This window comes from Numida meleagris, chromosome 3 (assembly GCF_002078875.1).
Source record: "Numida meleagris isolate 19003 breed g44 Domestic line chromosome 3, NumMel1.0, whole genome shotgun sequence".
Taxonomy (NCBI): Eukaryota; Metazoa; Chordata; class Aves; order Galliformes; family Numididae; genus Numida; species Numida meleagris.
The window spans coordinates 12,218,502-12,238,176 of NC_034411.1; the positions used below are offsets into that span (position 1 = coordinate 12,218,502).

Consider the following 19,675-nt stretch of genomic DNA (forward strand, 5'->3'; position numbering starts at 1 on the left):
CTGGAGCAGGTTGCCCAGAGATGTGGTTGATGCCCTGTCCCTGGAGACTTTCAAGGCAAGACTGGATCAGGCCCTGGGCAAGCTGATGTAGTGCTGGATGTCCCTGTTCATTGCAGGGGAATTGGACTGGATGGCCTTTAAAGGTCCCTCCCAAATCTAAGGGTTCCGAGTCTATGATTCTACGCTATACGATTGAAGAGTATATAAACTGATTTGGGGGCTAGATTACTTAGAAGATTTAGAAGATTCATTGGTGAGACAGCTTTAGAAGTGCTTCCTGTTTTTTACTCGCTTGTCATACAAAATCTCTTTACCCGATGTAATTAAAAATTAAGCCTGATGTAATGGTTATAATTGGAGTGATTTCAGGTAGCAAGATCAGAGTTCATCTAAATGATTGCTCCTTTTCTTTATTACTGATATGATAATTCTGTTAAAGAACAGATGCTTTTCATTATACATTTGACTGATCTTCCCAGAGGTTGAGGTAGTTACTCAATTCTGTTCTGGGTGAAGATCAGCTTTCTGTAGAGCCCCAGTAACACTGATTTAAAAGAAAAAAAATGCAGGGAGGGGATTAGGAGTCATCCTAATCTTATTAGTTCCTAAATAGCTATTTTCTGGGTAATATCTTGGGCCTCTGAGTATAAAATCGTTTTCTTCCTTCTTCCTCCTACCCCTCACTATTTTTTCTTCAGGGTATTGTGACATTTATTAGTCCAGTTTGGAAGTTTCTACTTAATTTCTTCAGTTCAGAGATAACACGATTTCCCATAAAACAGGAGGCGTTTCCTTTTCAGAGGAAAGATTCTCATTTGAAACATGAAGTTGTTAATGGCTAAAAGAATAAAATAGAATGCTTCTTCATGACCCTCTCTATGCATACTAAAATCGTCATAGGGAAAGGAGATCCTGAAAAGGCTGCCCTGAGACCAGAATCGTAGAATCACCAAAGTTGGGAAAGACCGCTAAGATCCTTCTGCCCAACAGTTCACCTATCACCAACAGCTCCCATTAAACCATGTCCCTCAGTGCGACGTCTAAAACTCTAGGATTGTTGAGATGTCCTAGATTGGACACTGAACCTTAGAAAGTCTTTGGGGAGATGTACAGAGTGTTTTCAGTGCAGCAGTAACTTTTCTTGGTAAATACAGGAGTGTAAATACAGTAGAGAAAACTGTGCCATGAAACTTCTGATACTCTTAAGCTTTGCTCCCAAATTTGACGTGGTGAGGGCAAAGATGAGCTGCAGAAAATATTTAAGGGGATTTCATCATAAAAGACTGTAGTGGCAGCAAGTTTTAATTGCTTGATGATTATCGTAACTTCTTAAGAATACAGAGAGAATTTCATCCAGCTTCATAAGTCTTCTCTGTATGGTGCGAATCCCTTAATTACCTTGCTTGCTTTCACTCTAAAATTCACTCTGCTCTTAATTGATTTTATGTATAGTGTGAATGGCAAGGAAAAGAACATGTCTTTAAGCCTTAATTGGGTCTTTCAAATGTGTTAAAATTGGTTCACACTGCATTAAAGTGGGTTTTTGTAATTAAAGATGTGTTTGAAGAGTGCAGAAGAGCATAACAGATTTTTCTTGTTATGGAGTTGGGAAATCTTGACAGCAAACCCAACTTGGCATTGTCTTGGCAGGGTAAATGTCCATTTGTTTCTCATCTTTCAAAAAAAAAATACATTTATAAGCTGCACCTCCATGAGCATTATTTTTTTCCAATGATGCTTAATGAAGTATGATAGGAGCAACAGATGCAGAGAGAAGCATTTCTCTTTTCTTAGTTCAATATCTCTTCTTCCGGGAAGGAAGAGAAATTGACCTAAAGTTACTTTATCACACAATGAATTTTAGACCTGGCATTGTTTAGTTTCAAATAGTTGTTTTGAGAAGTAAGTTATTAATGAGGAATTACGTTGCCATGTCTTTAATGTGTTCCTGACATGTTATCCACGGGGCTATGTGATGCAAGCCAGGATTCCGCCCAGCAGAATTGTGTGGCACTATGGACAAAAGGGGAAAATCAATGTCAGCTGTTTGAATGGGAATGTAAGAGTGTGATAAGAAGGAAAAAATGTTCTCAACTTCCTTTCTTCAATTCATTGAAATGCTTTATTTATAAACAGTTTTTGGTTGTCCTATTGTAGTCTTTTCATGGAATTTTTCAAGTTAAAATGTCTGTCATGAATGTTGTTATGAGTGTTATATAACATTTTTGTAAAGTCAAGTATTTCAGTGATCTGTTATGCAGTATTTCATAGAAAGTGTTTCCTCTATATTGCTTCTCATTCTTGTTATGTGGATATGTTTGTTCTGCTTAGTAAACCTTTGTGGTGTGCATCAATATCAAGGCCATAATTACTGTTTTGACTGTGAGCACCAGTTACTTAATGGTATTTTAAATAACGCTTCAGATTAAGCAGTATGAGGGCTATGCCTAAGTTCTTGTTCTGTTTTTTCTTTTGCAAGAATGAGATAGTATCTCTGGTTTTACTTCGTACTGCCACACAGATACCTGAGTTATGATTAAACAGTTTCATTGGTGTATTTTGGATGTTCCTGATATTTTAGTTGTTCCTGATGTGGTATCATTATGTGCAGGGAGTTTATATCTAAGCCTGTCTCTCCACACCAGGAGTTTGAGCAGGGAGCAGTCTCCTGTACTATGGGGTTCCTTGTGCGAGACTCAACAAAGGCAGCCAGTTGGTGCTGCAGCTCCAGTGCTGGAGAGGCGCAAATACAGAAAAACAAATGGAACTGTTGGAAGAAGGAATTGTGGGCTTAACTGTGCTGCTGATCTTATTTTCAGTGGGTAATGGTAAATAAAATAAAAACACTAAATCCTTTTACAGTTTTGAAATTTGTTTGCTCGCTAGCTTAGTTATCCAAATGTAAATGCATCTCTTAATATTTTAACATATGACAGTACAGTCTTCATGTTGTCTGAAAAATGAACAGTATTCCTTTGTGTACAAAAACATTTTAGAAGATTAATAAGTAGAAGATGATAAAACATGCAATATTGTTTCTGACTAGTGCGTATTTATAAAATGCCTTGAGCAGGGTGTTATTTGGGTTGGCTTCTCTCCTTTGCTACTGTGTAGATACTTTGGTCTTTGCTGCATTATTGCTGCTTCAATAGTAAGAAGGATCTTACTTCTTAATGTATTTCGTTTGGGTTAGCACTGGTGTATAGCTCAAATGTTTCCTAGGGAAACAACCCGGGGCAGGAGTTACCAGGTAGTGACTTAGCCAAGCTTTGGTAGAATGTCATGGAACAGATCAGAAGCGAAACAACCTGGTGATTTTTTTTTTTTGAAGCATCACAAGCTTGGTGTAACCAATGCTGCTGTTTAGAGAATTTTCCAAAACAGGTTTGCAGGTGTGTTTTTTGTGGGTGGTTTCTTTTAAGTTCTTAGAGGGTCAACAAGGGTCAACTGAACTTCTGAAACATTCATACAAGCTCTTGGGGTTGTCCAGTAACTTAAAACTGAAGAATACCTCTGTGTGCTTTGTGCAGGCTGGTGTGTCACTACTCAGAAGAGTCAACAGGAGCCAGCTCTGACTGAAAATCTGTTCATTTTGCCTATATCTGCTTGGCTCAGCAATTTGGTTGTGGCAATGCCCAGACACCTCTCTTGCAGCAAGATGCTTCAAGGCCATAGCAGCTACAGTCACCTGGTTTGCCCATTGATTGATAAGAACTGCCTCTGGTGTGTACCACTGAAGTGGTTAGACTAACCCCGACCTGAAAGAAATATGAAAGACTGGATATAAGAGGCAACTGTTAGTGCATCAGAACTTTTTGTTGTGGCTGTTTTTTCTTTCTTCAAAAAGTCTTTGAAAAAATCTATTAGCAGGAATCATTACTGCCTTAATATCAATCAGAAAGTGGTTTCTCATGTTGTGCAATGTAGTGCAATGCTTGAAAGCTAGCAGCAAGATCATTTGAACTCTGAGCAAACTTTGAGAATGTATTCATCTCATCTTCCTTTTCTTGCAGCTGTTGTCAAGTGTTCTTTATTTGCTTTATAGAGTGAAAAGGCTCTTAAGAGTTTTTTTTTTTGAGGGTAATGCTGCACATTTGTTTTAAGGCTATTAGTTTTGACAGAAGAAATACATTTTTATCAAAATTAGAAAGTATAGCAGTATTGTCACCACTTAAGTTTCTCCTAGGAAGATTACCCAAGACTCTCATAAATACAAATTAGCATCCCTTTTGTTACTTAGTTTTGAGGGAGTTTTTCTTAGCTCAAGGATCTCTTCAGTTTCCATTCAGTATGGCTCTTCTTATCATTTCACATGACATCAAGAAAAAAAAAGGCAACCAAATCACTTATTTTTCTTCTTGCTCTTAAGAACTGAATGACTTTTGCTTGCTGTGTGAGCAGGTGCTTTCATTTTAGGAGAACTCTGCTACTGGTGAGGAAACTGGAAAAGCAGCTGCAGGTAACTGCACAGTCAAGGTTTCTGCTCCTAGCCAACAGCCAGCATCTTATAGTTATGGGATGGAAAAGAGCAGTATCACACCTAACTTAGACAAAGACCAGAGATCACTGTGTTAACTTGCAACAGTGGTCTGCCTTCCTAGACACTAGTTTTACTGTGCATGCAGCTTGATACTGTAGGAAGCACAGCTTTGCTGCTAAACTAGAGATAATTTTGCAGAGTATCCAAGAAAAAGAAGAAAAAGCAGGAAGAAAAGGATTTAGAAATGGAGATTAAATGGGTTCCAGGTAGGCTTTTAAGTTTTTCTTTTAGTAACTTGGAAGATACGCAGTATTGGCCTGTTAATATGGATGAGCGTAAGGTGCAGAAAAGGGCAGAATAAACTGACCCTTTTTCTTTTTCCCCTTAAATTGAAATCCAGATAAATTACAATGAAGAGAATAGAAGAAATAATATGACTGAACTCTGTTCCTCAGCTGCTAGCTCCTCTGTGTAGCTTACTTATTTGCCAGTTTTTCTTGTACTTTCTTTCACATTTGTCGCTTTATAGAATTTCTTGAATAGAATTCATGTTTGCCATAGAGCCATAAAACGTGCCTACACTTCTAAAAATGAAACACAGTATGATTTGGAAACATCGCATAAAACTGGAGAATGGTTTTTAAAATCTCATCCAGCTTGCATAATGCTGAAGATTTAAGGGAAGAGAAATGGAGAAGTCTGGTATTCTATTGAGACTGTTCTGTGGAAAAGAAAGGTACGAGGAAGAAAACTTGGAGGTTATTTAATTGTATTTGGTGACATCCCCATTTTTATCTGGAAATTTAAACAGAATTTTACGATGCAGTACCCCAGCACATCTCATTCTGAGCTCTGGAAACGAATGTCTGTTTTTTCTTTTGAAACGAAAACACATTGAGGGTGATTTTTTATTGTATTGTTTATGGGTATGTGCTTTCCCTGAGATGTAATGAGCCATTTTAACAACATTCTACATCCAAAAAGGGAAAACTTCCTCTGTGGCCTCTTTCTTTTTGTCCCCTAAGCTCGTTCTGCCAGCATACGCAAGCCCTGGAACTTGTTAGAGTCATTTGCAAGTTCATTTTGTTTGCTAAAATGGCAGAACTCCTCTGGAAGAGAAGAAACTGCGTATCTTCCCCTCGGTTAGATTCAGGCAAATAGGAGCATTTGGTGACTGCACAGAGGGTTTAATTACACACTCCAAAGAGCAGGAGAGTGTGACATGCCCGTTCTGGGGGCAGCAAGTGTTGTGTTGGTTTGGTGGGTGTAGGACCGCAGCCTATGTAGGGACACCACCACCAGATCTGCTATTGCAAACAGTGAGACTAGAGCTGTGCTAGAATCCAGCCCCTTCTCCACTCAAGCGTTTGTTCCATCTGGGAATGCATATCTCATTTGTGCTGTTAGTTTCAATTCACTTGGGCAACTTCTGTTGTATGTAAATGCTCCTTTTTAAAATCTCGTCTCAGTGTGTACTAATTTAGTGAAATCAATTGAACTGAATGAATTTGTGTCCTGCCTAGTTCTTGGTAAGATCTATATATGAAAGTGTACATTGCATTAAAATAGCTGTGAGCTTTCGTTGCACTTATGATTCTGATAATTTCTGGCAAGTATTCTCCCAAAGCTCTTTAGAAAAGGCATTTAAAGTGCAGCATAGGACAAGTGGTTACTAACAAAGCTGTATTGACGTGTTTTACTTCAAGTGCCCACAGTGTGTCAGTATTTGCATTCCCGGAGTTGCTAGCTTAATGTCTTCTAATTCTTTGTATCACTGAGCATTTGAGGCAGCTGAGTTCTCATGGATTGGTTGCTGTTGTAAGGTTTCTGCACAGACTTCTTGTTTCCACTGTGATTTCCAGCTTCACTATGAAATGCTACAGCACTTACTGCTAGGAATATGTTCTGGTCTATATAAATAATAGGCATTATTTAGATAGTTATAAAAGCTTCTCTCTTTTACTGTGCTGGTGTGTTTTTTTAATGGCATTTTTTAGATAAACTTTGCCTTCCATGTGAGAAGGAATCTTGTAATTTGTATGAATTAAATTCCTTAACAACAACAAAAAAAATAAGGCTAATGTATTAGTTAGGAATCTAGAGCAAACCATTCACTGGAGGAAATGGAAATTGTTTTGAGATGCTGAGGTGAACTTAGTAGCACAGGGAGAGCAAGAAGCTTGCTGAAGCATCCTGCCTCTTAAAACTGCACCTTGAACATTGCAAGATGTTTAGGAACCATAGCAGAAATGGAATCCGGGGGCCCCTAACAGGGGGGCTCCATTGGTGGAATTTTTTGCTACTGAACTATGCTTTAGAAAATGTTTTGTTCTATATTTTATCTAGTCCAACCCCTTCATTACTAGACCTTCCTGCTGAGCTTCTTGGACTTTTGCTGTATTCTCTTCTCTCTTGCAGAAGGGGTGGAAAGGAGCATCACTACTCCGCATCTGTCAAACCACTGTCAGGCCAAATGATTGTGGGCTTTTTTAGTTGGTTCATTTGGTTTTACAAAGCAGTGGCAAAAGTCATCCTCATAAATATGTCTTTGTCTGGAGCCAGATGGATGCCCACACATTGTTTCAGATGTTCTCAGGTCATGTTGGGTTGAACATGCATATGCACACAGTAAGTTTATATTGGTAATCATAATGTTTGATGTCAGTTTTGTACCTGTGATTTTGCAGCATATGTTAGTTTTTTTTCTCATTTCTTATCCTGAAAAAGCTGAAGCATTTTCAAAGAGCAGAGGTTCTGGAAATCACGGAAGTATTCATTGGCAATTTTTAGTTAAGTTATTCACCTCCAAGAGATCAGTCAATACCTCTGCTAGCTATTAGCCACTGGAATGTAGCTGGCTGCGTTGGTTTTACCCAAAGTTCTTGGAGTTTACTTCTTAGGACAGGGGCATTCTGACTTTGGAAACCTGAGTTTAGTTGGTGGTGCTGTTACTCAGCGGCCTTGCCTCTCTTGGCTCTGAGTATGTCAATCTGATTTCAAAATCCTGTTTATATTCTACCTCCTTCCTTTTTCATGAATTATATCATAGAATCACTAAGGTTGGAAAACACCTCTAAGATACCTAGTCCAACTGTCAACCTGTCACCACTGTGCATGTTAATGTGTTAGATGTTACAAGTTTGTATATACTTCCATGCACCTGTGCATTAGTACTTTGGATATAACGTGGCTTCCTCCCAGAGGAAGAGTGTTAAGACATTCTTCTTTGCTTTTATCTTTGTTTATGAATCCAGTATCTGGCAACATCTAGCCTTCACTGATATCAGGCAGCACTTGGAGAGAAGATCCTGCACACCTGAAGGGGAGATTTTTGTGGGTGGAGTGTAGTCACTGTATGCTGAACAGTAGCTTATAGCTCTGGCAATACACACCATTGAGGTTATGGTTTCTTAGGGGAGAGAGGTATGTTAGTTATTATCTTATTTTTCCTTGAACGAATGTGCTTATTTAAATTCCAAGAGAACTATGTTCTGCTTGGAGAGTTCTGGGAATTCAAAAATAGGTTTTGTGATAATCTTGAGACTCCTTCAACTAGTTCTAAAGTAGTTTTGTCTTTTGACATACTTTTATTATCAAACTCTGATTCTGATCGACTTAGTACAAAATCGCTTTCTTGCCCATAAGTTTAATACAGAGTGTTACAACAGTTAAATCTAGGAATTTTTTTCAATTGAAAGTCGGATTTGAATTCACTTAAATTTGAGTTTTGGCACAAATATTTACGCATGGTTATGGAATGCATACTTTGTGAATGATTCAGTTATTCTTGAATCATAATAGTTTTAAATAAACCACAGTGCTAGCAAAAACAAATTAGATGTAGTTCCAACTTTCTTTGGTCTGTTTCTTCTAGGCACAAAATGAATATTATATTTAAGCAACCATCTGTTTTTGTAATCGTATCTCATTTGAGCAACAACGACTATGCATCCTTCTCCAGCTCCCACAGCTCTCTTTAGAAGGTGAAGAGGGAGAAGACCACAGTTGCCTTACTTGATGGCATTCTGCCAGGTTTTCATGCAGCTTTTTTTATTGGACTTAATTCTTTCTTTGAGGAAAAATGAGATATAAATATTTGGCTAGGCTGAAAGGCAGCTTTGCAATTTGTTTTCATCAGAGGTAGGCTAGCAGGCAGTCATGTCCCTGCAAGGTGCACAGAGGACACCAACTGTATGTTGTTATGGATTACACTGAACAAGAAAAGGCTAAAGGCGGATCTGTTTTGGTCTATATAATTGCTTCCTTGTTTGTTTCCTGTAATTGAAGCAGTCTTACCTCACGCAGCACAAGGAAGTGTGTGCTTTGCTCTGATTCTTCGCGCTTGATGTTTTAGTAGCTAAGAGCTGTTTTTTTTATTAAGGGAGTTATACTGTGTAAGGAAAACTGTCTTTACATAAGATGTGTTACATTTGGGGCTACCAAATTATAAGGTTACCAGATTATTTTGGTCAGCCATTCATTTTATCTACCTGCAACAAAGCATGGGGTATTGAGATGGGGGTTAGTTACCTTTTTGGTAAGGGGTAACATGTAAGATGAACTTGCTCATTGAGATTTCCTGAATATAGAGAAGTATCTCTCTAGCTCTTAATAACTGTGACAGTTGTGAGCCGTTAAACTTTGGGAAGATTTCAAGCTAACTGTTCAGAGAAGCAAATATTCTCTCCATCACTGTTCCAGCAGCGTGAGAAGCAGATAGTTATGTTTGGTATGGTATTATCACACTTCTAATACTTCAAGTATCATTTAGTTGTATGCTAACATACATTGCCTTTTTACCCTCTTTTCATGAGCTTTGTATGTAAAGATTAAGAAGGACTAATGATTCATTAATTTAAAATAGGTAAGGGTATATATTAGTCTTCTCTATAGCCAGTTAATAATTCTACTTAAAGTAGTCAATTCCTTTCCACTTCTGCAATCAAAAGTCTTTGACCACTTAAATATACTCTTATTCTCGGGAAGTGGTCTGGACAGTAGTTTCTAAGCCATTCTAATCTGTGGAGAAACTCTAATGCCTTTCATGAGACTGCCAAATACCACAAGAAAGGACTGTATTTTCCTCCAAGCCTTTCTGTGCCAGATGGATCAAATGATTCCGTTTTCCAGTCAAATAAATCAGAAATCTTGTAATGTCCTTTGAGATTTTGGGTCTTTTCCTTTCTTGCTTTTCTTCTGGAGTTGTGACATATTTCCTAAATCATACTTACAGTCTTTAGCAAGAACCTGCAAGGTTGCTACCTGACCAGTAATTTTCTTCCCAAGACTACTGAAAAATAACCCAAAGGAATAGTTCTGCTTCTGGGAGACTCAGGATTCCACTTCTATCAACTTTGGAGATGAAGAAACAGTACTGCGGAAAAAAACCTAAATGATGGCTCTGGTTGTACCAGGGCTTCTTCATGGTGTATTTCTGGTGAACCTATACAATATCCTTCCTTTACTCTGTCATAGCCTTGCATTTGTTTGCTGTTTCAGTACCCAGTTTTTGTGATGGCACTGCTCTTGACGCTTACTGTTAATTGTGTTATCTTTCCACCATATTAGGATGCTTTATCTTTACTTGCTCCATTCCTATGTATAAGGTATGGTTTAATCCATTTTTAGACCTTGTCTATAATTCATGTTTCAGATGTGCTGTAACCTCCTTTCCAGCCTTTGAGTTATTTTTGGAGTGTAGACAAGTGTGAGAAGAGAAATTGGTGATTGCAGATGGTCAGAAGAACGTTGTGCCTGCTTTTCTAGGGACAGGTAGGACTGTCCATGAAGGCTGCTCATTTTTTTCTGTTATGAATTCTGTTTTCAGTTCCTCCTTACTGAGGAGAGCTGGAAGGACTAATAGGAAGGAGGCATTGGCCTGGAAAGTGTGTGGGGGTGGGGAAGGGAACTAGTTTAGGACACCTGGAGAGATCCAAGTGTGATTTCTGAGTGATGGTATGAAAGGGATGGTGAAGAAACTAAGCGGAGGAAGGAGAATTGGTGCAGAGATGGCAAGTATCAGACTTGGAGGTGGGAAGTGGATGTTCTCTCCTTTGGAGAGATTAGAGTGCTTCATCAAATCTGCAGAGCAAAAGGATGTTCAGGATGATACTGATCATACGTCATGTGCTTACGTAAAGTTTCATTTATCTGTCTGCTTTTTAACTTGTGTAACTTCTGAATGCGTTAGGATAGGTAGCTTTGTCATGGTATGTTATTGGTGGGAAGTTGTTAGGATGCATGATAGTTGTAGTTAGGGCCTTTTTGGTCTGGAATAATACAGAGACTCATTCACTAAAGCTGTAACAGCAAAGAGCTAATAGCTGTGAAGAACTATTCAACTTTAAAATTGCAAATGCAAACTTGGTAAATATGTTTGTGTGCAAATAGCCTTATGACAATGTGAAAATTGCTGTTCATCTTTTTACACATGGAAGGTAATGGTGAAGTATTCAGCTGCTGTGGCAGAGGTGTGCAGGAACAGGCAGATAAATGAAACATTCGTTCTATTGCTTGATGTAGTAAACTTGTAATGTTTGTCTCTGTAGGAATTAAGGGCAATCAGATAGCAATTATGTATTACATCCTGTGCATGTATTTGTTGGTATGGCTAGCCTATATTAGTGGGTGGATGCAGCTAATAATGTTCCTTGATCAATCTGAAGTGCTGCTCATCAGGTAAGAGGAAAGCTTTCAATTTGTGAGACAGATTTTAAATTGTGAAATTGTCTACTAGTGATTTTTAGTGAGTTCTAGTTTCATGATGATTCAGCATGCAGTATTTTGGTTTCCATGTTCATAGTCTCTGACAGAAGGAACATTTAATTCTGATGAAACTGTACTAGTTGATAGATGAAACAATTTCTGTGCTTTGTTATAGGCTACTGCTAAGAGAGAAATGAGTGAAGATGAACTTCCATCCGGTGTTGATCTCAAAAATACATATTTTGCTGAGGAACTTGGGAAAACAGGTGAGTTAAGACAGGTAACTTCTTTGCTTCTTTAAATAATGTGCTTTAGAAACAGAATAAAAAATGCAGAGGTGGCTTGTTCAGGATGAAATGAAGTAGATGTCATTTACCTAAAATTGCAGGTGATATTCCTGATAAAATGATACATACTATGATATATGGAATGGTAGTGAAAATGTTTCTCCTAGCTGTAATCAGAGACCACTATTTAGCCAATTCCTAGGAATGGCTGTTGAGAACAAGCTAACAATCTGTTCCCGTAAGTATTCCATATTAAAAAAAAAAAAAACAACAAAAAAAACTTAGTTGACTTGGAAGCATTTTTCCAGCTGGGTACGTATGGTCCCATTGACAATTAGACAATATTGTTTCCGTCATTAAAAACACCTGTTTTTCATAAGAAGTTGGTTATGTTTCCTCTTAATCTGATGCATGTTTTTACTAGTGTACTCTGGCTACCTTAGAAATCAAATGGTGAAATAATAAACTTATAATACTTCTGTGATATTTTTTATTTATGGAAAGCCTTGGGATGTTTCCACGTGAAACATTTAAAAACAGTAGGAAAACATGAATTATATTTCTGAAGATAGGTCTTTAAGACATGAAGCCTGCCTTAATAGAAGGTGAAGAACTGTTCAAGGTTTCAGTATTGTGATGATCCTATGCTAAATAGATAGCAGACTTGTCATGTTTATTTTAGTCTAGAAATCTATGTTTCTTAGAAAGTACTAGGTTAAGGTGTCATGCAATGCTGTTTTCTGCCATTTCTGTCTTTGTTAGCAAGAATATGTAGGTACGCTCATACTAAAATTTGATGTTTCAGTGTTGCATGCAAAATCTTCAAACCAACAGCTTTTCTGCCTTATGTAAGGAGTTCTTTGTGTCATAGAAGGGCTTAGCAGGGAATGATCATATCTATAGATGATTAGATTTTCTTGTCCATAATAGACTTTTAGTGTGTGTGAAGTCTTTGGGGATACCACAACAAACATAAAGGTTACAAAAATGAAACTTCTGGCTGCAGGATTACTGATAATCTACTGAGAAAGAAGAGAAGAATATAATGTGGCTAACTGTGGAGAAGTTTTAAAGGGAGAGTACAGTGGTTGACTGAGGGCCAGCTGACATTTGAATGATGATTACACAGCATAACTTTGTCTGGCTTTCACCAAGTTTACCCAGAACAGCCTTTGTCTCATAGCTGGGGTGGTTTTTAAGCACAGCCAGTTTATTCAGTTGGGGAAAATGGGTTACAATCTTCTCTGAAATAGGCTGTAGCCGTGCCAGCTTTGTGTCTAGGGTACTGGCAATAATAATGTGAATGATGGTAATTTTTCATAAGTTTTCCACAATTCCCCTGAAAGATTGAAATTGCTCTCTTAGACTGTCAGTCATGTGATCTTAGATTATACTGGAAAAGCCTGCACTGGGATATGTTAGACTCAGGTGAACCAGAGTGAAAACTGAGGACCGAGTAGCGCTGTCAGTTTTGCAGTGGTATACTTACTTCCATACTGCATTGACTTGTTGACTGTAACATGTAAGTTCACTTTTGACAAGGCGAGGCATTTGGAGAGAGGCAAGGCTGTAAGGAGGTGTTAGACACAGGGCCTCTGTTTTTCATATTCTCTTTAAGCATCAGTGCTATGAAAGGAAAACTCCAAGTTCTGGGGAGTCAAGTCAAGTGTGTATTTGTCAGGTTTGTCTTTGTTCCTGAAGCCTGTTTGTAAAGCAGGCAATGGTTCTTTACCATGGGCAATGCTTCAGCTCGAGAGAGGCAAGGGGAGCAACTTCTTTGTGCCTGGTATACCCAAAGAGCATCCATGCAGGTATGTGCAAATTAGCACTTCTGAAATTCATGACAGAATTCACAACTTTGCACAACGTTTTTTTGTGCATGTAATTCCTGTGGCTTCTCAGCAGTACCATGGACTAAGATGTGAGGTACTGTATGTGCACCTTGATGCTGTATTTCAGATGCTTGATTCTGGTTAGCTGTTGTCAAGGGAAAAGGAAAGCACTTGTCACTTCTGTTTGATATTAATACATATATCACTTCTGAAGGTGTTGTAAGTCTGTAATTTGACTTGTCCCCTTTCAGTCTTAGCGTGTCTATTTCAGTGGGGTCTTAGGCTCACATAAGGGAAAAGAAATAAGAAAAAAAATAATTTGCCTTACGCTACAATTCACCTTCAAGCAGTTTAATTGCTTATTAAGGTGATAGCTTCCAACTCAAGATATTCTATATGATGTGTTTGCGAAAGGAGGAAAGGATTGATATCCAGAATGTGTTTGAGGAGTGGAACTATGTCAGGAGTATGTTAAAAAGATGAATGATGCATTTGTGAGTTCTGAAACCAAATCAACGTCCCTATGATGCAAAGTTTTCAGTGCTGAGTGATTACAACTTTAGCTGCATAAGATCATAGTAAAAAAACAACAACATATTTCAGTTCTTTTTTAATTCTCCCCTTCCTCTGTGGAAAAGAGCTTTGATACTGCCTCTTGATTCATCCCCATTTGCAACAACACACGTCTTTGAACACTTAAGGAGAAACTATCTTTGCTTTTGTGATTCTACATGGAATGAAAGATGAGGGAAGATGCTTTGAGGGGACTTCTTCAGGGGATAGGTAGAAAGGCTAAGATATTTACTGAGACAATTCTAGAGTAATTGTTACCATTTTGTATTCCATGCCCTGTTTTCTTTTCTGTAGTGTAGTCAGTTCTGCAAAGATACAAAAGATTTCAAAGTTATTGAAGCCTAGGTAATGTAGACTTTATTTTAATGCATGGCAGGGAGAAAAAATGTATAGGTTAGGTAACAATATTATATCTGAATCTGATTTTCCTGCATGTTTTCTGGAACTACTAGATCAACAGTTCAGTTCTTGAACTGATGCTACTGTGCCTCTGGATATTTTTTTTGTGGCAGTAGATTGTTCTAGAAATCCATTTCAAGCTTGGAATCTCTTAAGGAATGGTCAGGAGAGTAGTCAAGGGAGGAAAAAAATGTTCTTCAAGAAATGTGTCCTTTTCCAGTGTATACTTAGTGATAGAACTTGACATTTATCTGGCATGATTGTACTTCTATTCTGACTACAAATTTGGCTTAACAAAATGGAGCCAAACATCTTCCTTAAGAGTACCCGCAGTGGACTGTAATAAATTGCCCGGGAATGTAATTTCAAGCTCAAAGGTCAGAGTATGTGATTCAGGTCAGGAAGCCTTCTTCTCCTTCTCAATCTGGTTCTACAGGCATTCCAAAGAGAATAATCTGATTTTGAAGGATTTATATGCAGGGCTGTTCTCATGGGAAGCTATGTTTGACACATGTTTTATGCTGTAACTAGTCATTGTGTCTCTCTAAACAGCATGATGCATCTGAAGTTAATTGTAAGAGAGTAAGAAAGCTTTATCAGAACACTCAGTCTGAATAGAGTCAATCATATTCTCATCCCCATAGTTCTGTTTGAGTATTTCTTGCACTGTTTTTCTTGCACCTGCGTGGCTGACAGCACAGTGTGGCTTTAGGCTTCTGTATAAATTTCAAAAACTGTGTGGGTGGTTTTCATTTGACTAATACATTTTTATCTTGCTTAGCTGGCATGCTTAACCTTCTGTTTTAACTGTTCTTTTTGTTGACTTGTTTATGCCATTTGAATATTACTGCCTCCTTGAATTAGGCAAAAATTCAGTGATTTCTATATTCTGTTTCCTACACCTTACACTGAAGTAAGAAAGAAAATGGGAAGCGATTCGAGGTTATGTAAATTGAGGTCATGTAAATTATGCTATATGCATAAGCTTCAATAAATGTGTGCATGTCTTATTTTTGCTTTTAAGAGGAAGGCAGAATCAGCTGAGAGTAATCCAGAAGATGAAGCTGAAGTTAAAGAAAAAAAAAAAACAGAAGGTAAAGTGATTTAAAATGTATAGATTTACAGATGTTGCATTACCTGAATTCTGCAAATGCATCATGTATGTGTTTGTGTGTAGAACTACTAAGTGGTCTAAAACTGTACAACTTTAGTAGTGAGATCTTTTGGAACAAGTCATCCAAGGAGAATGGTAGTTGGCCGTTGCCTTGACGTCTTAAGATTATACCAGAATATCTTTCTGGAGGTTTAAAGTTGAATGCAGCTCAACAGAGCTTTAAGTTGCACTGAAATGTAAGGGCCTGGAAACCGTGCTGGATGATAAGTCTTTAAAGCTATCCTAGCACGTTTGTCCTTCTGACTTTTTTGACCTTGAAGATGTAATTGTTTGCTATAATTGTTTTTTCAGTCTTTTTCAGAATGAAAAGTTAAATATACTTATTAAATTTGGTTATGTTAATTATCATTTTGTGATTTGAATACAAATATAAAATGGTATCAATTCATGATTCCTATATTATGATATACAATTTTCAGATTAGGTTAGATATGTTAGGAAGTTTAAATGTGTATTTGCAGTTATTTAATGAATGATAATATATTTAATACTGTAACTCAAAACATTAAAACAATGTCATATGGATGACAAAATGCACTGACAAGCCTATTTCAACTCATGCATGTGGTATCATACAGACTTTGTTAACATGGTTGCTATATTTCTCATAGAAAACACCATGCCATTGTGTACTTGAACTCTTCTGTTTTGTGACAGGCTGAAGTGGCCCTACTTATGATGGATGATGAGGATGATGGCAGAAAGCATTTTAGTTATAAACAGATTGTAGAACAGCAGAACTTGAGCAAGAAGAGAAAGAAATTCAATGAAAAAGAAAGATTTAATAGAAGGTGACTTCCAGGTAATGATGTACTTCTGATTTTGAGGTTTACCTAGGTAAGCTTAGATACAAGTTACTAGTTCCAACTACGGGGGGGGGGGGGAATTTAGTAGCTCCACATCCTTCCTTCTTGCTCGAAGTTGAAAGATAAGAACTTATATCTTTCTTTCTAGGAAACTACAGGCTCTCTTTAAAGAAAAGACAAGGTTGAAGAGGGACAGATTCAAACTTTTCCTAAGATTACAAGCTGGTATGCAAGGCCTTGTACAACTTATTGAATAAACACTCATTGGTACCTTTGTTCTAATAATTATTAACTGTGTCTTTCATTCTGGTCAGTTGTTCTCAACAACAAACCTTTCCTTGGACTGCTGATAGAGGCATACACAGGGTTTGTACATGTGTTCACTCCACTAATAGTATCTATTGATTTCTACTCCACTCTTGATGAAAACTTACAACTTGAGCAGTTCCAGGAGTGGTGAACAATCTCACGACTCTTCAAGCAGCTCATATTTTACTGTATTTCAAAGCTTTCTTAACAGGGGAAAGGTTACCTAAAATAAAGATGATTTTTCAACCTCCAAGTAATATTGCTGACCTGAGGTTCCAGGCCATGTTTACTTCTCCCTTATCTAATGCGGATTCTTCAAATCCAAATTTCAAGAAGACAGAAGCAGTAAAAAGGATCTTGGAAGAGCAAGCTTGCTGACAAGGGGAAAACCATCAAGCTCTTATGGAGGAAAGCAAGGAGTAGGAGAACAGGATAGTGAAGAGGTTGCTAAGAAATCCATGGAACCTGCTTTATTGATGCTAGTAAAATCTGTCAAAAACAAAACTGAACAGTTTTGGGAAGGGAAAAAGTGGAAAATCAAATAACTGATTTTTGTTTTTATTCAGACTTTACTTTTGTCCATGTTCTTCTAACTGACAACATCTATTGAAGCTACTACAGTCTCCTCTAATTCCTATCCACCTAAAATTTTCAGGTCACATAAATCTAGTGGCAAGTTTTGAAGTAACTAGAGTAACAATAGCCCTTTCTTTCTGCCTCCCCTCCCCCCCCAAAGAGTTTTGTACTGTTGTGGAAAAACAGCACCTTGAACATATAACTAAGGAATTGTTTGTTTTAGAGCTCTGTGGTTTTTATGGTATCAAGCAATATCTTAAAGGTAATAGAAGTACTGATGTTGTCTGTGGAAACTAGACATGATTGTGCTTGTATTTAAAAATAAGAAAACCACTTCTGCAGAGCGTTTAGGGCTGAGACTCATTAGTCTTAATGCTATTAATTCTGAAGTCTGTAAACATACCCATTGATTAAAGAAGGTATTAATGTAACTAAAATTGAAGAAATATTGTGTACAGATTTCTTTTGTGTATTTTTAAATGATTCCATACATGCTACAGGATTCATTTCTCCTATAAGTAATTGAAGATTTTGTGGATCTCATTAGAACTAATGAGTAGAAAAAACACAGTTCAGAAGAATGTCATTAATATATACCTGAAATAAATGGTTAAAAATTTGCCCTGAGGAGTTGTGGGCACTTAACTGTGTTTTCTTCTGTGCCTGAATAAAACTTTGTTTTAATTAAACTTTCTCCTACTAAATTATGTTCCCACTAATATTGTTCCACCTATACGAAGTGTCTCAGCACTGCATGTATTGGAAGAAACAAAAGCAGATCGAGATGACAGAATTTTAGAAATCCTGCTGCTGGGCAATGTTAGTATTGGTGTCAGTGATGAAAGCATCAACAGCGAAGTGAAGTACAGGAGGTAGAAAATACCGTTTTTCCCTGTGAATTAATTTATCTTCATTTTTTTTGTTTAATTGTGTACTGTGTCAGTTCTAATGGAAGTACAATGCTGTATCAAAAAGAATGAGAATATTTGAATTGTGGAGGTGATAGGTAATTAGTAATTGTTACAATGTATCATTAATTCCAAAGACCTACTAATTTAAAGCATTCTATTAAAGCAGAGCTTAGAAACTAGAGATGATCAGAACTGGTGTTTACTTGAAGTAAATATGTCTAGGTACATGAAGGATGTTACTGAATTGGATTTAGCATGTGAGAGGCTGTATACCTAACAGCAAAAATGGACAAGATACACTATGGGACAGAATATGAAAGTGTGCATGGAGATGTTTTCTGCAAGACTATTTTGTAATGATGTGGCCGAAGAACACTTGCAGACCTAGAATATTAAGTGTTGTTGCTCTTCCTCACCAGCTGAACGTTTTTCAAGTAGCCAACTGGAATAGTTAAGGAAATAATACAGTGTCTTTTGTACATAATTCTGTGAGTTCTTAGTCTTTCAGGCAATATGGCAGGACCCATTGAGCCCATCTGGTAGTTTGGAACTGACCAAATGTGGTGGTGATCAAGGATAACATGTCCTGCTGGGAACAGCAAGAAAACTCTGAGCATGCGTTTAAGGTAGAGACCAGCATAATGTTGTTTTTTTCCTAAAGCATCTCTCTTCTTTGTAAATTCACATCTTCCACTAAGGGAAGCATCTCTCCATTCCTATTGAACAGGAGAGTCAGTGGTTACAATTGTAAGAAAATGCTTCACATGGAAATGTTAAAAGTTCACACGTGTGTCTGACACAGTGGATAAGGTGACATGTTTATTTCATAAAAGATCATGTTAATTTTACAGTAGAATTTACACCATTAAGAACTTAAATTACCTAATGCAGTTTCTTAGGACTGGCATTAAAAGTATGTGATGCAATTTCCAGACATGAAGTAATATACAAAGCTGTAAAACTTAATATGATATGTATTTGCACTGGTGTTTCTAAATGTGATTGATAGTATAGCTTGCACTTCATACCCCTACAATATGTGCTAGGGGCAGCGCCTTGAACTTAACATTACTTAAAGACTGGGCATACAAATTGTTGGTAGGGCATGCGCTTCTGTTTATGTATAACATCTGGAAAATTGGATGGCCAGGAATAAAAACAAAAGGTTGAAACACAAGCTGAGCTTAGACAGATGATTCACTTGGACACTTAGTGTCTGTTTGTTAATGTTGACCAATAACGGGATGATAACTGTAATTACTGAGTTACTCCTTGGGATATCTTTCTGTCTTCCATCAGCCTGCTATATTGAGCTGATATTGTTTGTGTCGTATTTAATCTTTCTCAATGGGAAGACTCAATGACAAATCTGCTGCCTTCTGAACCTAAACTTTTAGCCTCTGCAACATCCTTTGACAATGAATTCCACAGATTATGCAAAATCTGTATAGAAGCATTTCTGTACACTTGACCATCCTTGTCAGCAGGAAGATGGCTCAGCTCATGTTTGTGTTAACTTTTTCTTTCAAAAATATAACTTGGGTAGGATTAAAAAACAAAATGACCAAAAAACTGTGGGAACAGCAAGTGTTTCATTCTGTCTTGGTGCTATCTTACAAATTC

General features: G+C 37.4%; 1 long non-coding RNA gene across 4 annotated transcripts in view; it reads left to right on the forward strand.

Annotated features, from left to right (window-relative positions):
- Positions 1-19,675, forward strand: part of LOC110395324 — a 31,950-nt gene that overhangs the window by 7,040 nt on the left and 5,235 nt on the right. For all 4 annotated transcript variants that reach the window (XR_002436336.1, XR_002436338.1, XR_002436337.1 and 1 more), the window contains 5 exons: positions 10,134-10,252; positions 11,361-11,451; positions 15,301-15,370; positions 16,108-16,252; positions 16,405-18,678. This is a non-coding gene — a long non-coding RNA (uncharacterized LOC110395324). The remainder of the gene's footprint in view (positions 1-10,133; positions 10,253-11,360; positions 11,452-15,300; positions 15,371-16,107; positions 16,253-16,404; positions 18,679-19,675) is intronic.